This window comes from Ambystoma mexicanum, chromosome 7q (genome assembly GCF_040938575.1).
Source record: "Ambystoma mexicanum isolate Mex_15411 chromosome 7q, UKY_AmexF1_1, whole genome shotgun sequence".
NCBI lineage: Eukaryota > Metazoa > Chordata > Amphibia > Caudata > Ambystomatidae > Ambystoma > Ambystoma mexicanum.
Genome location: NC_090941.1, coordinates 1,005,135,836 through 1,005,152,601, shown reverse-complemented (window position 1 = coordinate 1,005,152,601; position 16,766 = coordinate 1,005,135,836).

Genomic DNA, 16,766 nt, shown 5'->3' with positions numbered 1-16,766 from the left:
AGTACGGCCTAAACTTCTTCAGAGCCCACACGATAGCAAAGCATTCTCTTTCGATTGTTGCCCACCTTGTTTCAGGATCCTTCAGCTTGCGGCTGATGTAGCAAACGGGGTGCTCCCTACCTTTCCCATCCAGTTGACTGAGTACGGCACCTATCCCTACATTGGAAGCGTCTGTCTGCACAATGAAGTGTTGGCGGTAATCAGGAGCTCTGAGTACTGGGGTTTGGCAAAGAGCCTTTTTCAGGTTTTCAAAAGCCTGATTGCACTCCTCGTTCCATTTAACCTTTTTAGGGAATTTGGGCGAGGAGATGACATTCAGTGGAGAAGCTATGGTCCCATAGTTCTCTATGAAATTCCTGTAATACCCGGTGAGGCCTAGGAAGGCTCTCACCTGAGTCTGAGTAGTCGGTGTTGTCCAATTTTGATAAAACACATCAGCCCATGATATAATGGAGCAATTAACACAACATCAACAATGCATGTTTTTAATGCCATCCCTTGCTAACTGTGCCCAAATTAATGAAACAATGCTCAAAAAGGAAAAGCAATTCATAGTCCACATTAGCTGCACAACTAGAAGTCCATGACATGATACTCCCTATGTATCAACAAGCAACAGCACGCCTAAAAAACAAATCTACATCAAACACAGCTGGATTGGAAAAAGTATGAACTCGCTGCCTCAAATGTAGAGTGATACTAAGACACAACCTCAATGTAGAGGAATGCTTAGTTAATGGAGCAATGTGAATAGTTGTTGGCTTTCAAACAAATCTAAATTAAAATAATATCTGGTCTGTCATTATCAACTTTGACAAACTAACAAAACGTAAACAATTCCCCGCACTATAACCCATTTCCTTCTTTTTAAAGATATGTATCTATGTACACTGTTAAAATTCACAAGACACTGGTCACAAGGTCTAACCCTTGGCCACGCACTTGTAGGGATTGGTAGCACAATCTTCAAAGAAGGTATTGTTAGGCGGAAACCTGTGCAGTTCCCTCTGGGACCACTGCAAAAGATTTAGGACTACAGGTGTTGCGATGAACCCACTTGGTAGCAGTCTGTACCACACAGATTCAATTGGTAGCTGTGGCTGAGCAGTCAGACTTCTCTCAAGAAAAGTTGGTCAGTATAGGGAGCATACAAGATAGGGTAATTCTCTGCAGCAAAACGAGTAAACACGCAACCAGGCTTTAGTATAAAGATAGTAAGTTATTTATTGATAACAGCACGTCTATGAAAAATACTAAAGCAGAACACGGCAAATAATTCAAAATACAATTACTCTGCAGAATGGAATAAGCTCAATCCCCCGAAACACACTATCGACAACTCTAGGTTCTACGGCACCACTTATTTTCAGACAGAGGTGTATACCTCAACCCAGATGACACTCGAATATTTAGTGAGGAAGGGAGAGAAGAGAAAGGCAGGTAACGAAGTCAACACGGTTCGCACTGAAGCGGGTAAAAATGCACGGCAAGAAAGCATTAATCACACTAGATCATACAGTTCGGCGGCCAGGCCCACTCGGTGAGAGGCAAGGCACGATGTCCTGGAAAGTCTCTACGGGTGATGCATTCAAGTCTCGTTTAGCAAATTGGTTAGCGACAGGTGGAACCAGTTCAGAACAAAGAGTGAATAAAGCTTGGAGGCAACCCAACGGAACGGAGAGGAATCAGATACCTCACACGAACCGATCGTAAAGGGAAGCCAGGCGGTTACGGTACCTTGTTGTGGAAGACAGCTCCGACGGGGGCAGTTGTTCCTGGTGGTGGATGCACGACGGGTCTTGGCCAAGAGAAGAGATGCTCTCGTCGTCGAAGAGAAGATGTCCGGTGCACCACCAGGGAAGAAACCAGCCGCGGAGTGCTTTGTCACAAGGCACCACCTTTCGATCACGGTGCAGGAGTAGTGGCTATCCGGTTGCCGGGTGCTCTGCACGGCAATTTGACCACTGCGTCCTGGGCGACCAAAAAGCACAAAGAAGAAGAAGACTGGTTGTTCCCACCAGCCAGGGAAAGAGCCTCTCCGGCAGGGAGATCTCTTCTGTCGTCGGGAGATGGTGAGACGATTCCGCAGGGCTCCACCGGAGGTGTCGTCGTGCAGGTCGAGTCAACGTTACCCTCGTCGGATTCTTTAGGTCCAGTGGCGACTTCCTGAAGATCCAGTCCCAAAGGCCCTGCTTTTATGCAGACGTCCCCCATTCATTCAGCCTAGCTTGTCAATCAACACATGCTAAGTGGTGAGCGGGAAGGCTCACCACCTGGGCCAATCACTTCAGAGTGCGACCTGAGTTGGCAAGGCAACTCGGTCCAGGGTGTCTAAACCCCCTCCCACACCCCTGAGGTAACCCAGACAGAATGGCACCACCTTTGCGGGTCTCTGTCCAGAGGCCCGCCAAAAGTGGAGCAAAGGGCTCAACCTTTGGTTTAGGAGTCACAGAGATAAACACAGACGCCATTTTACAACCCGAGTTCTGGCAGAAAATACCACTCGATAAACCTATTTAAGATAAGTAGATCGGTGGTACGTTGGAGATTAACGAAAACAGAATCAATCTTCAACAATGGGACGAATCCCATAGAGTTATGCTCGGGGTCGAACATAACAAGTAGTTTCCACTGCCACCAGCCAAAACTCGACGAGGAGGGACGGGACAGTGCCCCCTCGAGTAACAGATCCAGGAGTAATCGTATTACCCCTACTAGCACGTCCACAATAAGATGGTTGGTACTAGTTCTGTTAGTAAATTTAAGTCTAGTAAAGCCAATGGTGACTTTACATGCCCGGGGAGACAGTAGTCAGTCCCCGGGTATGGAGTCTATGGTGGGGGGACCCGCTAGGGCGCCCCCGTGTCACGTCACGTAGGGTGCAGAGTGACACACATAGAAAAACTTATGAGACCCTATGGAGTAAAAGACCCCATAGCCCATCGAACACATTGACATCTCAAAGGAATTACACACATACATGTCCAAGAGTGAGAGGAAAAGGGTCACACTCTTGGCAGGATGGGAAAAACAAACTCCAGAAATCCAGCAAAGCTGCTGGGGGACTCACTAGGTTAGGAAATTCAGCCTAAACAGAGAATTCTCCCTAACACTCACCCCCCCCAGACTAAGGGACAGGAGGATTTAATCCACTCCTGGATGAATCTCATACCTCTAGTCGATGATATACATCCTAGAGAGACCATCAGCATTTTCGTGGTGACATCCTGACCTGTGCTCAATGGTGAAATCGAACCCTTGCAGGCCGATCGACCATCTCAGTAGTTTTGGGTTTTCCCCTTTCATTTGCATTAACCATCTCAAGGGTTGGTGGTCCGTCTGAATCACAAAAGTAGAACCATACAAGTACGGCCTAAACTTCTTCAGAGCCCACACGATAGCAAAGCATTCTCTTTCGATTGTTGCCCACCTTGTTTCAGGATCCTTCAGCTTGCGGCTGATGTAGCAAACGGGGTGCTCCCTACCTTTCCCATCCAGTTGACTGAGTACGGCACCTATCCCTACATTGGAAGCGTCTGTCTGCACAATGAAGTGTTGGCGGTAATCAGGAGCTCTGAGTACTGGGGTTTGGCAAAGAGCCTTTTTCAGGTTTTCAAAAGCCTGATTGCACTCCTCGTTCCATTTAACCTTTTTAGGGAATTTGGGCGAGGAGATGACATTCAGTGGAGAAGCTATGGTCCCATAGTTCTCTATGAAATTCCTGTAATACCCGGTGAGGCCTAGGAAGGCTCTCACCTGAGTCTGAGTAGTCGGTGTTGTCCAATTTTGCACAGCTTCAATCTTACTGAGCAAAGGCCTTATTTCGCCACCGACTACCTCATGCCCAAGGTAGACTACCTTACTCTGTCCAATTTGGCATTTACTCGCCTTTATGGTCAGATTGGCTCGTCTAAGAGCCTGCAAAACATCTCTCAGGTGGGTTACATGTTCGTCCCAGGAATTGCTGAACACTGCTATGTCATCCAAGTATGCCATGCAGAAGTCCTCCATCCCGGTTAGAACTTGGTTTACCATCCGTTGAAACGTAGCAGGTGCATTTTTTAGTCCGAAAGGCATTACCGTAAATTGGTATAAACCAACGGGGGTAGAAAATGCAGTTTTCTCCTTGGCATGGTTGGTCAGGGCTATTTGCCAATAGCCTGACGTCAAGTCAAATGTGCTGAGGAACTTGGCGGCGCCAAGTTTATCCACCAACTCATCTGTTCTTGGCAAAGGGTGGGCATCAGTCGTGGTGACTGCGTTAAGAGCTCTATAATCCACGCAGAATCTAAGATCTTTAGATCCGGCCTTTGGTACTAACACAACTGGGCTAGACCATGGACTAGTAGAGGGCTCTATTACCCCGAGATCAAGCATCTTGCTGACCTCACCTTTGATGTGGGTTCTTACGTTTTCTGACATGCGATATCCTCTGCTTTTGACAGGCAGACAGTCACCAGTGAGTATCTCGTGCTGGCCCCAAAGGGTCAAGCCTGGTGAGAGCGAGAACAGAGAGGCAAACTGATTCAACATAGACTTGCACTCTTCTTGTTGCTCGGGTGTCAGATTGGAGGAGAGATTTACTCCTTCAATGTTTTCATCTAAAGGTAAGCCTCTGAGGAGATCCGGAAGAGCTTCACTCTCTTCTTCTTCCTCGGCCGATGCTAGAAGCAACGCTCCTACATCAGGTCGTGAGACATACGCTTTAAGTCGGTTGGTGTGAAAGACTGTCGGAGCCTCCTTGGGGTTACCCAAGTCCACCAGATAGTTCACCTCGCCGAGCTTACCCACTACTCGGTAGGGTCCCATCCATTTATCTTGCAAGGCCCTCTGCCTTGTGGGGATCATAACAAGAACAAGCTGGTTTTGAGCGAACTCAACCATGTTAGCCTTTTGATCGTGCCAGTGCTTGACCAATGCTTGTCCAGCTTTCAAGTTATCGCTTGCTTCTGTCATCAGGTGCGACATTCTCCTCCGGAGACCTATCACGTAGTCAGTCACTCTGACTGGCTTGGGGGAAGGAGCACTCTCCAACCCCTCCTTAATCAGGGCAAACGGACCTCTGACGGGATGACCATAGAGTAGTTCGAAGGGAGAGTAGCCTACTCCCTCCTGAGGGACTTCTCTATAAGCAAAAAGAAGGCATGGCAATAGAAGGTCCCACTTACGCTTAAGGGGTTCTTCTAGAGCACCTATCATGCTCTTCATGGTTCGGTTGAACCGTTCTACCAACCCATTGGTTTGTGGGTGGTAAGCCGTTGAGAACTTGTAAGTTACTCCGCAGGTTTTCCACATGGCTTTCATGTAGTGGGACATAAAATTTGACCCCCTGTCAGAGATAACTTCCTTCGGAAATCCGACCCTAGTAAAAATACCAAGGAGGGCCTTAGCCACAGCCGGAGCTGTTACAGTCCTCATAGGAATTGCCTCAGGATACCTAGTAGCATGGTCTACTACAACAAGTATAAACCTGTTGCCTGAGGAGGTTGGAGGATCAAGGGGACCAACGATATCAATCCCTACTCTCTCAAATGGGACTCCCACAACGGGAAGAGGCACTAACGGTGCCACATTCTTGGACCCAACCTTACCAGAGATTTGGCAGGTATGGCAGCTTCTGCAGTGTTTTTCTACTTCGGCCCCCATTTTTGGCCAATAGAAGTAGAGTGAGAGCCTTTCCTTAGTCTTCTTGAAACTCAAGTACCAGCCAAAGGAATCTCGTGGGCTAACTGCAAGAACTGTGGTCTGTTCTCTTGGGGTACTACAAGGCGTTTGTAGTCTCCAGGTGCAGACTCGGTTGGTTCACTATAGAAGAGGCCATCTTCCCAGTGTAACCTATGTTTCCCAGGCTCTTGCCCTTCAGCCTGAGTTTTTGCCTGACGGCGAAGACCTTCCAGAGTTGGACATTCTCTCTGTCCCTTACTGAAGTCTGCCCTGCTGGGTCCACCTTCTGCCAGTAACGACTGCAGCTCAGGATGGTCAACAGGATCCAGATCTCCAATGAGTTCCTGGCATTCCATTAGCTCTTCTTCAGAGTCTAATTCTACCATACAGGGTTGTACTTCCCCCTCAGCCGCAGCTGGAGGTGGAATTACGGGTGTGAAGTTGGACAACCGCGGGGAAGTCCGTGTCGGCTGCATCGGAATGTGGGCTGTTGGTTTCAGTTTGGAAGTTTTAGGTTTCCCTTTTACTTCTGTGTTCCTAGAGACAGCGGCCGCCATTTCCAATGGAGCAGGAGTGATTTCTTTCTTCATCATCTCCCCGAGAGTACCGCACAGGGTCCTCTCTCTTGCAGGTCTGGTTAGCTCCTGTAACCGTTTACTAGGAGGTCTGGGAGTATGCGATACAACTCCGAGAGTTTTCAAATCGTTACCCAACAGTACGCGTCCTGGTACCTCACTCTGTATGCTGACAGGTATCTTTACAGTCATGTCGTTACACTGGATGAGAACTGGTAATTGGGGAAGCATCTGCACAGGCCCTCCAGCTAACTTGGTGAGGCGTTTGGGTGCCTTAGCAACATCCTCAGCCTGAAAAAACGATTTATCCACCACAGTTATGCTGGCCCCAGTGTCCCTAATGGCAGGCGTCTCCTGACCATTCACCTGGACACTGTCCTTATAATACTCTTTAGTATTATCGGGGATAGAATTATAGACATCTAAATTCTGTTGTTCCCACAACCCCAGAGATACTAAAGAAACGCTGGCTGAGACTCCAATGGGTTCGTCAGCTAGCAGTAGAAAGTTTCCACTTGCCATTTGGACTTCCTCCTCTGGAGCGAAGGCTAAGGAGACAAGCTGGACCCCTGAAGGTTTACCCTTACATCTGGGATCTCCTTTCACGTGATCAGTCGAGCCACAAACAAAGCATATCCCGAATGCTTTCTGGAATGGTGGCTTGTACTGACCTCCTTCCGGTTTGGCACCAGAAGACACACTATTCTGCTGTGGTTTTCCCGGTGGCTTACCCTTCTGGTTTTGTTTGGGGCCCTCTTTGGAATGTGAGTTATTCGAATTCTCTTTTGAGTCTTTTTTAGGCTGTTTTCCCTCGTCCTTTTTCTGAGTTGCCCCAGAATCCTTGTGAGTAGCCCTGTTGGCAACCCACAAGTCAGCAGCCTTAGCTAGAGCCCTGGAATCTAATTCCTTCGAATCAGCCAAGTGCTGTCTGAGCTCAGGAGAACAGGCATCATAAATCGACTCCAACATAAAAAGATTTCGCATACCCTCGTAAGTGTCAACTTTGTAACCCTTAATCCATCCCTCTAAGTTTTTCAACCCTTTACTCACCCAGGTAGCCCAAGGGGTACCATCATGCTTTTTGAGGGTTCTAAACCTCTTAAGATACTGGGAAGGGGTCTTCCCGAATCTAGCTATCAAAGCTAGTTTCACACTTTCGTAATCCGTCTTATCCACCTCCCCCAATTCCATTACCACATCAGTCGCAACAGGAGGAAGCCTAGAGAACAACCAGGGAAGCAACGCATTCCCGGTGATGTCCTGGAGCCCATGATTGTATTCAAACAGTTTCAACCAATCCAACACATCCAATCTCGGTTCGTACATACCCACTAATTCCTTCGGCATCCGGGGTCTTTTGGGACTGGAGCTCCTAGAGGAACCAGAGGAGAGAGAAGCATTTTCCATAGACAACTTTTTCATTTGTAACTCATGATTAAGCTCTATTTCTCTGAGTCTTAACTCAGCTTGTTTCTGCTCAGCCTGGGCATTCATTCGTCTGAACTCGAGCTCTTGGTTTCGTTCAGCTTGAGCCAAGAACCGTTTATATTCTAATTCGAGCTTCATTTTTTCAAGTTCAAAATAAGCAGAATTACTCGTGGGACCTGGTATTGGCCCCGTAGGCACAGTTGGTAAGGCAGGTAGAGGAACAGGTGAGACAGTTTCGTTAGCCTCGCCATCCTCGTCAGCCTCTTCATCGCTATCATCAGAATTACGATTCAGATCAACACCATTACTGTTATCTACAGTTGCTGGAGAGTTTGGTTCCTCTGAACCAGTACCCAGACTTTGGTTCGCCAGCAATCTCTCTATCAGTTCTAACTTCTTGCCTTTTACAGGAAGATTCTCTTGTCTACAGAGAGCTCGCAGACTCTCAGTATTTTTATCCGACAAAGACTCTTGGCTGTAAATTTCCATTGTAGACATGTTTTTTGAAAGTTGCTTTTGTAACGTTTTGTGGTTAGTCGTTCTACAGCGTCGAAAAACACTCTAAACTGTATACTCGATACTAATCCCACCGCTGTACACCAGTGTTAGGCGGAAACCTGTGCAGTTCCCTCTGGGACCACTGCAAAAGATTTAGGACTACAGGTGTTGCGATGAACCCACTTGGTAGCAGTCTGTACCACACAGATTAAATTGGTAGCTGTGGCTGAGCAGTCAGACTTCTCTCAAGAAAAGTTGGTCAGTATAGGGAGCATACAAGATAGGGTAATTCTCTGCAGCAAAACGAGTAAACACGCAACCAGGCTTTAGTATAAAGATAGTAAGTTATTTATTGATAACAGCACGTCTATGAAAAATACTAAAGCAGAACACGGCAAATAATTCAAAATACAATTACTCTGCAGAATGGAATAAGCTCAATCCCCTGAAACACACTATCGACAACTCTAGGTTCTACGGCACCACTTATTTTCAGACAGAGGTGTATACCTCAACCCAGATGACACTCGAATATTTAGTGGGGAAGGGAGAGAAGAGAAAGGCAGGTAACGAAGTCAACACGGTTCGCACTGAAGCGGGTAAAAATGCACGGCAAGAAAGCATTAATCACACTAGATCATACAGTTCGGCGGCCAGGCCCACTCGGTGAGAGGCAAGGCACGATGTCCTGGAAAGTCTCTACGGGTGATGCATTCAAGTCTCGTTTAGCAAATTGGTTAGCGACAGGTGGAACCAGTTCAGAACAAAGAGTGAATAAAGCTTGGAGGCAACCCAACGGAACGGAGAGGAATCAGATACCTCACACGAACCGATCGTAAAGGGAAGCCAGGCGGTTACGGTACCTTGTTGTGGAAGACAGCTCCGACGGGGGCAGTTGTTCCTGGTGGTGGATGCACGACGGGTCTTGGCCAAGAGAAGAGATGCTCTCGTCGTCGAAGAGAAGATGTCCGGTGCACCACCAGGGAAGAAACCAGCCGCGGAGTGCTTCGTCACAAGGCACCACCTTTCGATCACGGTGCAGGAGTAGTGGCTATCCGGTTGCCGGGTGCTCTGCACGGGCAATTGGACCACTGCGTCCTGGGCGACCAAAAAGCACAAAGAAGAAGAAGACTGGTTGTTCCCACCAGCCAGGGAAAGAGCCTCTCCGGCAGGGAGATCTCTTCTGTCGTCGGGAGATGGTGAGACGATTCCGCAGGGCTCCACCGGAGGTGTCGTCGTGCAGGTCGAGTCAACGTTACCCTCGTCGGATTCTTTAGGTCCAGTGGCGACTTCCTGAAGATCCAGTCCCAAAGGCCCTGCTTTTATGCAGACGTCCCCCATTCATTCAGCCTAGCTTGTCAATCAACACATGCTAAGTGGTGAGCGGGAAGGCTCACCACCTGGGCTAATCACTTCAGAGTGCGACCTGAGTTGGCAAGGCAACTCGGTCCAGGGTGTCTAAACCCCCTCCCACACCCCTGAGGTAACCCAGACAGAATGGCGCCACCTTTGCGGGTCTCTGTCCAGAGGCCCGCCAAAAGTGGAACAAAGGGCTCAACCTTTGGTTTAGGAGTCACAGAGAAAAACACAGACGCCATTTTACAACCCGAGTTCTGGCAGAAAATACCACTCGATAAACCTATTTAAGATAAGTAGATCGGTGGTACGTTGGAGATTAACGAAAACAGTATCAATCTTCAACAATGGGACGAATCCCATAGAGTTATGCTCGGGGTCGAACATAACAAGTAGTTTCCACTGCCACCAGCCAAAACTCGACGAGGAGGGACGGGACAGTGCCCCCTCGAGTAACAGATCCAGGAGTAATCGTATTACCCCTACTAGCACGTCCACAATAAGATGGTTGGTACTAGTTCTGTTAGTAAATTTAGGTCTAGTAAAGCCAATGGTGACTTTACATGCCCGGGGAGACAGTAGTCAGTCCCCGGGTATGGAGTCTATGGTGGGGGGACCCGCTAGGGCGCCCCCGTGTCACGACACGTAGGGTGCAGAGTGACACACATAGAAAAACTTATGAGACCCTATGGAGTAAAAGACCCCATAGCCCATCGAACACATTGACATCTCAAAGGAATTACACACATACATGTCCAAGAGTGAGAGGAAAAGGGTCACACTCTTGGCAGGATGGGAAAAACAAACTCCAGAAATCCAGCAAAGCTGCTGGGGGACTCACTAGGTTAGGAAATTCAGCCTAAACAGAGAATTCTCCCTAACAGGTATGAGTTACCGAACACGTTCACTTCTTTGCACACTCACTGCTCTATTATTACTAACTATTACTACGCTCAAAACTGACATTCGTTGCAACCTTGAATATGACTGAGTGCATGCACTGTACACTACACCCTTGGATATGTACCTACTACCTGAAAAAATACAACATTAAGCAGGCAAATTCTCTGGTCCCTTTAAATAAAAAAATACACCTGCCGTGAACTGCTATGTAAATCTAGCACTCAATCTATTGTTCCAAATGCCTCCAATTGTAGACAGTATTTATTTCCATGGCTCAGGTCTTGTTCACAGAAATGCATGAACAATTCTGACACTAACTCCAGTGTAACAGGTGTGAGACAGGAATTTGACAACTAATACAAGAATTGTTAAATTCACCATAAACACACAGGAGGATCCCCTAGAATTCCTAATGTACTTAAGTGAAGTACTAGATAGAAACACATCCTGGAAAGGAACTCCTACAGATATCATACATTTGGAAACAAGCATGCAGTCTCTGCAAAATAGTTTCTCAAAAGCAGGTTCCCAATGAACGAGATGTAAATGCATCCATACAAAATTGTGATATAATACTTTGTCAACAACTTCTATAAAATGCATATCATGGCATGTTGTACCCATTTGGCAATTCAGACATTCTTTCAACAAAGCAAATAGATGCACAGGACCAATATGGTTTATTAATGATTTTAAGATAACACGCAGATGGCACTAAAACTGACTGTAAACTCATTAACTTCACACATGCACAGGTATCCCTAGGCAGAAAAACATTCACCACAGTAGGCATAATATACCACACTGGTGCCACAATCACTGAGGCCACTATACTGCATATGTAAAACAAAGAAGTGGTTGGTTTGAATGTAACAACACTTCTATTACTCAATAACAAAGGCTACCAGCATAACTGAAAAAATGCCTACTTAAAATTCTTTAAACCAAAATTCAGTCATTAAATTATTGTTTAAATTCATATTTACAATAGTACACAGAATACGTCAATGGGTATCTAACTACTTTAAATCATAAATTAATACACAAAACAAACATGCATAAAAAAATAACAGTTAATATATGCTGATCGGTATCAAATGACTTAAAATGTAAAAAAATATAAAGCAATCATTATCAAAAAATGTACTAACACTTACAGTAAAATAGAGGTTTTAATATTAACATTCCTAGTAACCTACTTCCCATTCTCAAAACATACACGAATAGCAAAAATAAACAAGGGCTTCTTCAATATACCTTGTATTTTTTCTCATGATCGAATGAGTACAATATGTTAATACAACAACAGTGTGCCACCCACATATGTTGTAGAAAACATAGTACATACAATGAACTACTTATGAGGGTTACAAAATGTATGTATATACAAAGCAAATTACTGTGATTTTCCTCATTACCCATTAGTAGTTGCTACTCATTCTTCTTTGTCCTCTGCAGGTGCACAATCATTTTCAAAAGGAATGGAAGACATTTACAGGACCCCTCAATTCACTATCCCCAATCTCTTACCTTTCCAATAATATCACAGGCTGAAATAAAGAAGAAAAAGATTAACAAAGTGGAAATATACCTACACATTGTAGTAACACTTGGGTTATAACACGGATTGAATATTAGAGTTCCCCATAAACTACCATAATACCCACCATTGTGAAAAAATGTACTAACAGTAAATGTAAATACATTTATTTGTTCAGTTCACCCTGGATTTTTTTCCCATGACAAAATGATTAGAATATGTTAATACAACAACAGTGTGACACACAGAAATGTTGTAGACAACATAGTACATACAATGTACTACTTATTAGGGTAAAAAAAAAGTTAATGTTGGTATAAAAGTTAAAATCTATATTAGTTGATGCATGTATAGTTAATATAATGTTGTACAACTAACTATATATTTTTTCTTTGCAGACAAACAAATGCACAGATGATCCCTTATACCCATGGCCACTGTAAGTCAGCCCAATACCTATGGCAATGCCACATATCTCTCATAGCCATTGCTACTGACAGAATGATTCTTTACACATTTTCAATGGGACAGGCCCATTGCCAATATCAATCCCATATATCATCCGTTGTTCCCATGCCCCAAACTATCTGGCCACTGGCCATGATCAAAGCGACCCTTAATTTCACTACTACCATACCCACACTCCAGCACTCCATAACAAAATTAACCCTCAAACTCTCAACTGGCCAGGACCACTGCCAACATCAATCACATACATCATCCCTTAGGTCCATGGCCAGTGGTCAGACAGTTTGCGGCATGGCCTAGCTCACTCACAAATTAAGTATCCAGATGTATTCTTCAAAACTGTTCAACTAGCCAGGCTCACTGCCAATGTCAATCCCATGTATCATCCCTTTGGCACATGGCCTGGGGCTGCCAAAATCAATCCCTTTTATCACCCATGGCCACGGCAATACCTAATTTGACTGCTACTATACCCACACTTCAGTACCTCCATGACAAAAGTATTCAAATTGATTCTTCAAGCCCTTTCAACTTGCCAGACCCACTGCCAACATCAACCCATATACCACCCCTTGTGCCCACGGCAAGTGGCATCAACATACATTAAATGAATCACGAAAAGTATGCCATGCACTCCCGTGATAGTACATGTGATGATGTCCATGGATGCTAAAAATGGTCTGCGAGCACATCCCAACAGTCGTAAACATCGGAAAAATACTGCACACAATGTATAAAACATAGAGGTACTTTTTCAACCCCACCACAATTATGGGCCTTTCTTCCCTCTGCTACCCTCCCAAGGCATTCGTTCATCCTCAAGACAACCACAAATGTTTTTTGCGACCTTTTTCATGGTGCCTTGTCTGCGAACCACCAGCATCTATCTCGGACCCAACTTGGCGGCGGTCTCATAAAATGTTGACGCAGCTCACATTCCTTAGTTCACCAATCACCTACATTGTTTGATATCGATGGACCTCACTCAGCTGAAGAGGGAAAATGGGACGATCCCTTTCCCAGATTTCCGTCCAAACCATGGTCAATGACGTCACGACCTAAGCACCCACCACAGGATGAGTCCAGCCCTCTCACTACTTCCGCAGACGTCAAGATCCACCGTGGCCATGCCCCGCACCCACAGGACAGCTGCAGACCATCCAAAGCACGCGGTGGGGCACCAAGTGAAGCTGAGACCGACACTATGGATCAACTCGACTAAACATCACCAATCCATATCGCCATTATTAGAGATGACATGAGGACATAGCGACAACGGACTAGAACAAACATGCTGCCAGGCACCTGGATCAGATCCTCACCAACCCACACGAAGAACATATTCAGTGCTACGACTTGGAGGACCGCGCACGCTCACAGACATGCATCTTTGTTATTTTTCACATAGGTCAACCCCCGCACCGCAGAAACGCAAGACGCCAGAAGAGCTCATGCACACGCTTGCAGACGCTTCACGCTACCAACACCCTGAAGATGACACCCTGTACATGGACTAATGTATAATGATCGAATTCACACCGTGCAACCCCCGCCTTATGGACTGTATGCCGCCACCCATGACTAGGCCAAGGTCGGCCGCAAACCAGAGTCCCCAGGCCCAGAGCGGCCCAGCCAGAGCTACAAGGCACTGATCATGCAGAACAAAACCCTGACGGGAGCCCCACAGCCAATGCCGCGAAGTTGCAATCAATACGCCGCACTCTCAACGCCAAGGTCACACATGCCACTGCTAGGGACTCCTCGGAGCAGAAATACAAATCAAATCCCTGTAATTCTGCCTCAGCCACGGTCTCTCACCACGTGACCAGGCCGACCTGATACGATGCCAAGCTCCAAGGACTAGAGAAGATCTGGGGTCTCACGTCTGGGACCCAGGCTGCAACAAAGGAGTTACAAGTTGGATAACGGTGGCGATGGGAAAGGAGCACCCAGCAGCCAGTAGTAAGACCTGTCCATTGTCCGCCACTGACACATAGTCATACATTGTTGACAGCATCAGGTACATCTCGAGCTGGGAACGACAATGGTCCCAGGCTTGGGAGCTCGCTGATGAACCAATCAGAACACAAGGGGCTAACCACTGACGACACCATAATTCACCCAATCACTAACCTTCTTCATGCAACAGTATTTCATGTAACCATTCTTAGGGACGGCACAAGCATACCACCTGACCTCTTCTCTACCAATAACATTTCTTTCTATACTGATCTATACTGACCCTACCATTCGGGGAACCAACCCGGGGTAGCGTTAGGTCTAGGGGGCAAGGACTCCCAGATGACGCACATTGTGGCGTCACACAGGTAGAAAAAGGGCCTGCAAGCCATCTAGAGCGAGACGTTCCTTGGATACTCACGCTCCAAGAACCTGTCCCTGTCTGTTTTATGCAATAAACAGCAGTAACTCTTTGCTCTTGTGTGTGCCACATTCTCCTTTGGGATGCGGGAGGAGTTGGGGCCTCCCTAACCCCGGAGGACCGCGGACAGCCCCGCCAACCCCCGGGAAATTACCCCGACAAGTTGGAGGCACTGCTAAGATGGTGAGACCACAGCGAGAACGTTTGCGTCAAGGTGGGCCGGCAACGCGCTATCTCTGCTGTTGCCCCCTTTGGAGTACTGCAGGACCATCGCAGAACTGGGAGACGAACGGACAGCGCAATCCGGACATTGGCCGTCGGGAGCCGACTTCAGAAATTTCCCACCCGCGGTTTGCGAGTGTCCGAACATGGTCCAGACGAGGGGAGGCGGCGAGCTGATTAGGAGGGGTGCCCGCAGCCGAGCAGCACTGGCAGGCGAGAGCCCGATGTGAGTATGGCACACGTAACCAGAAGTATAATGTTGTGTGCGTGGTGGGAGGAATTGTGAATAGGGTGGTGGGTGGTTTTACAGTGTGCTAAATGTGTAAGGTGCAGTAGGGAACGGAACGAAGGCCGTCCCTTCTGGTGTGACAGGGTTTACTGGGTGGGGGTTCGAGCTCCCATATGTTGAATGGTGGGTCGCGCTGATTGGTCTAGGTCGCGAGAACCTCTACAGGGGGTGTGGCATTCCTTTGAATAGGCGTTGTAGTTCGATGAATAGATGTGGATCCTATTAATTGAGTGTTTTAGCTCAGTTAATATATGACGGATTCCCGCAAGAGGTAATCTAGCTAGTTTCTCAGTGCGGAAGATAGTTGGCTGGTTAAGCTCCCTTGGAGAGGGGGCGTATCACGTGCAAGGCGACGCAGCGGGTGCAGCACAATTATAATAATGAAAGTGATTAATGAATACTCCACTCCGGGTGCGGTGGGAAGACAGCTGTGGGGATTGTGGGGAATAACATTGTCAAAATTGGCATGCATTTTTATGTTGCAACTGTATGTATCGATAGCACATTGAACTAGATGGTGACGTCACCCATAGGGTTTACATAGGACACTGCAGTCTTCTTCAGCATAATTAGAACAGCGGCATGCGGTTAAGGCGGGGTGAAGGGGGACAGGCGGCTGCGCACAGAGAATGCTGGCACGTCCTCGACCAAAGGGGTCGTGTTGAGTAGCGGTGTGATCAGTGGGAGGGGGAAGAGACAGGCATACACTGCACAGGCAGTGTGGACTGGAAGAAGGAGGAGGGGTTAGAAGAATATCACAGGCGTGCCGAGTAGCGGCCGCACTGAAAAGGCAAGGAGGTTCAGGAGCACGCAGCGCTGAGCGCGAGAGGTCGAAGGGGGCCCTAGCACTGAAAGGAGGGGTGTGAAGGGGGCGATAGTGTAGTGAAGAACAGGAGAATGGTAGTGACTAGCACAAAAGTATTGTAATGCGAACACTACTATTCCTTGCAGGGAAGGTCGGAAGTCCCCAATTACGGGGCCAGGTAACGGTGGTACAAAAATGTGCAAATTTTAAAATGTCAGTGTATTACGGGATAGGGGCCGGCTATGTGGCCCGCACATTAACACCACTCCAGCACATCTGCGCAACACTACTACTACACAGAGATAAAATAGTAAAGTACAGTATCGAATGGACACAAGGAACAGATGAAAGGATCAGCATACCGTGGCCGCCCAACGGCAGCTTTGACATGACAACTCAACATTCACTGCTAGCGTACCTGTATAACACCTACAATGGGAAGAAGTTAGCAGGCCACCTAGAGGTTTTCGACCTCTGAAGAATGTTTCAGGGGTATACCCCGGGGATGATGAGCATGCAGGAGGTAAAGAAGGAGGAGGTGTGTGAGGCGGAAGGGTGCAGCGCACCACAAACTCCTCCCAATGCTGAGGAGAGCGAGGAAGAGGCAGAAGCATCATACCCCATTGCAGAGGTAAAAA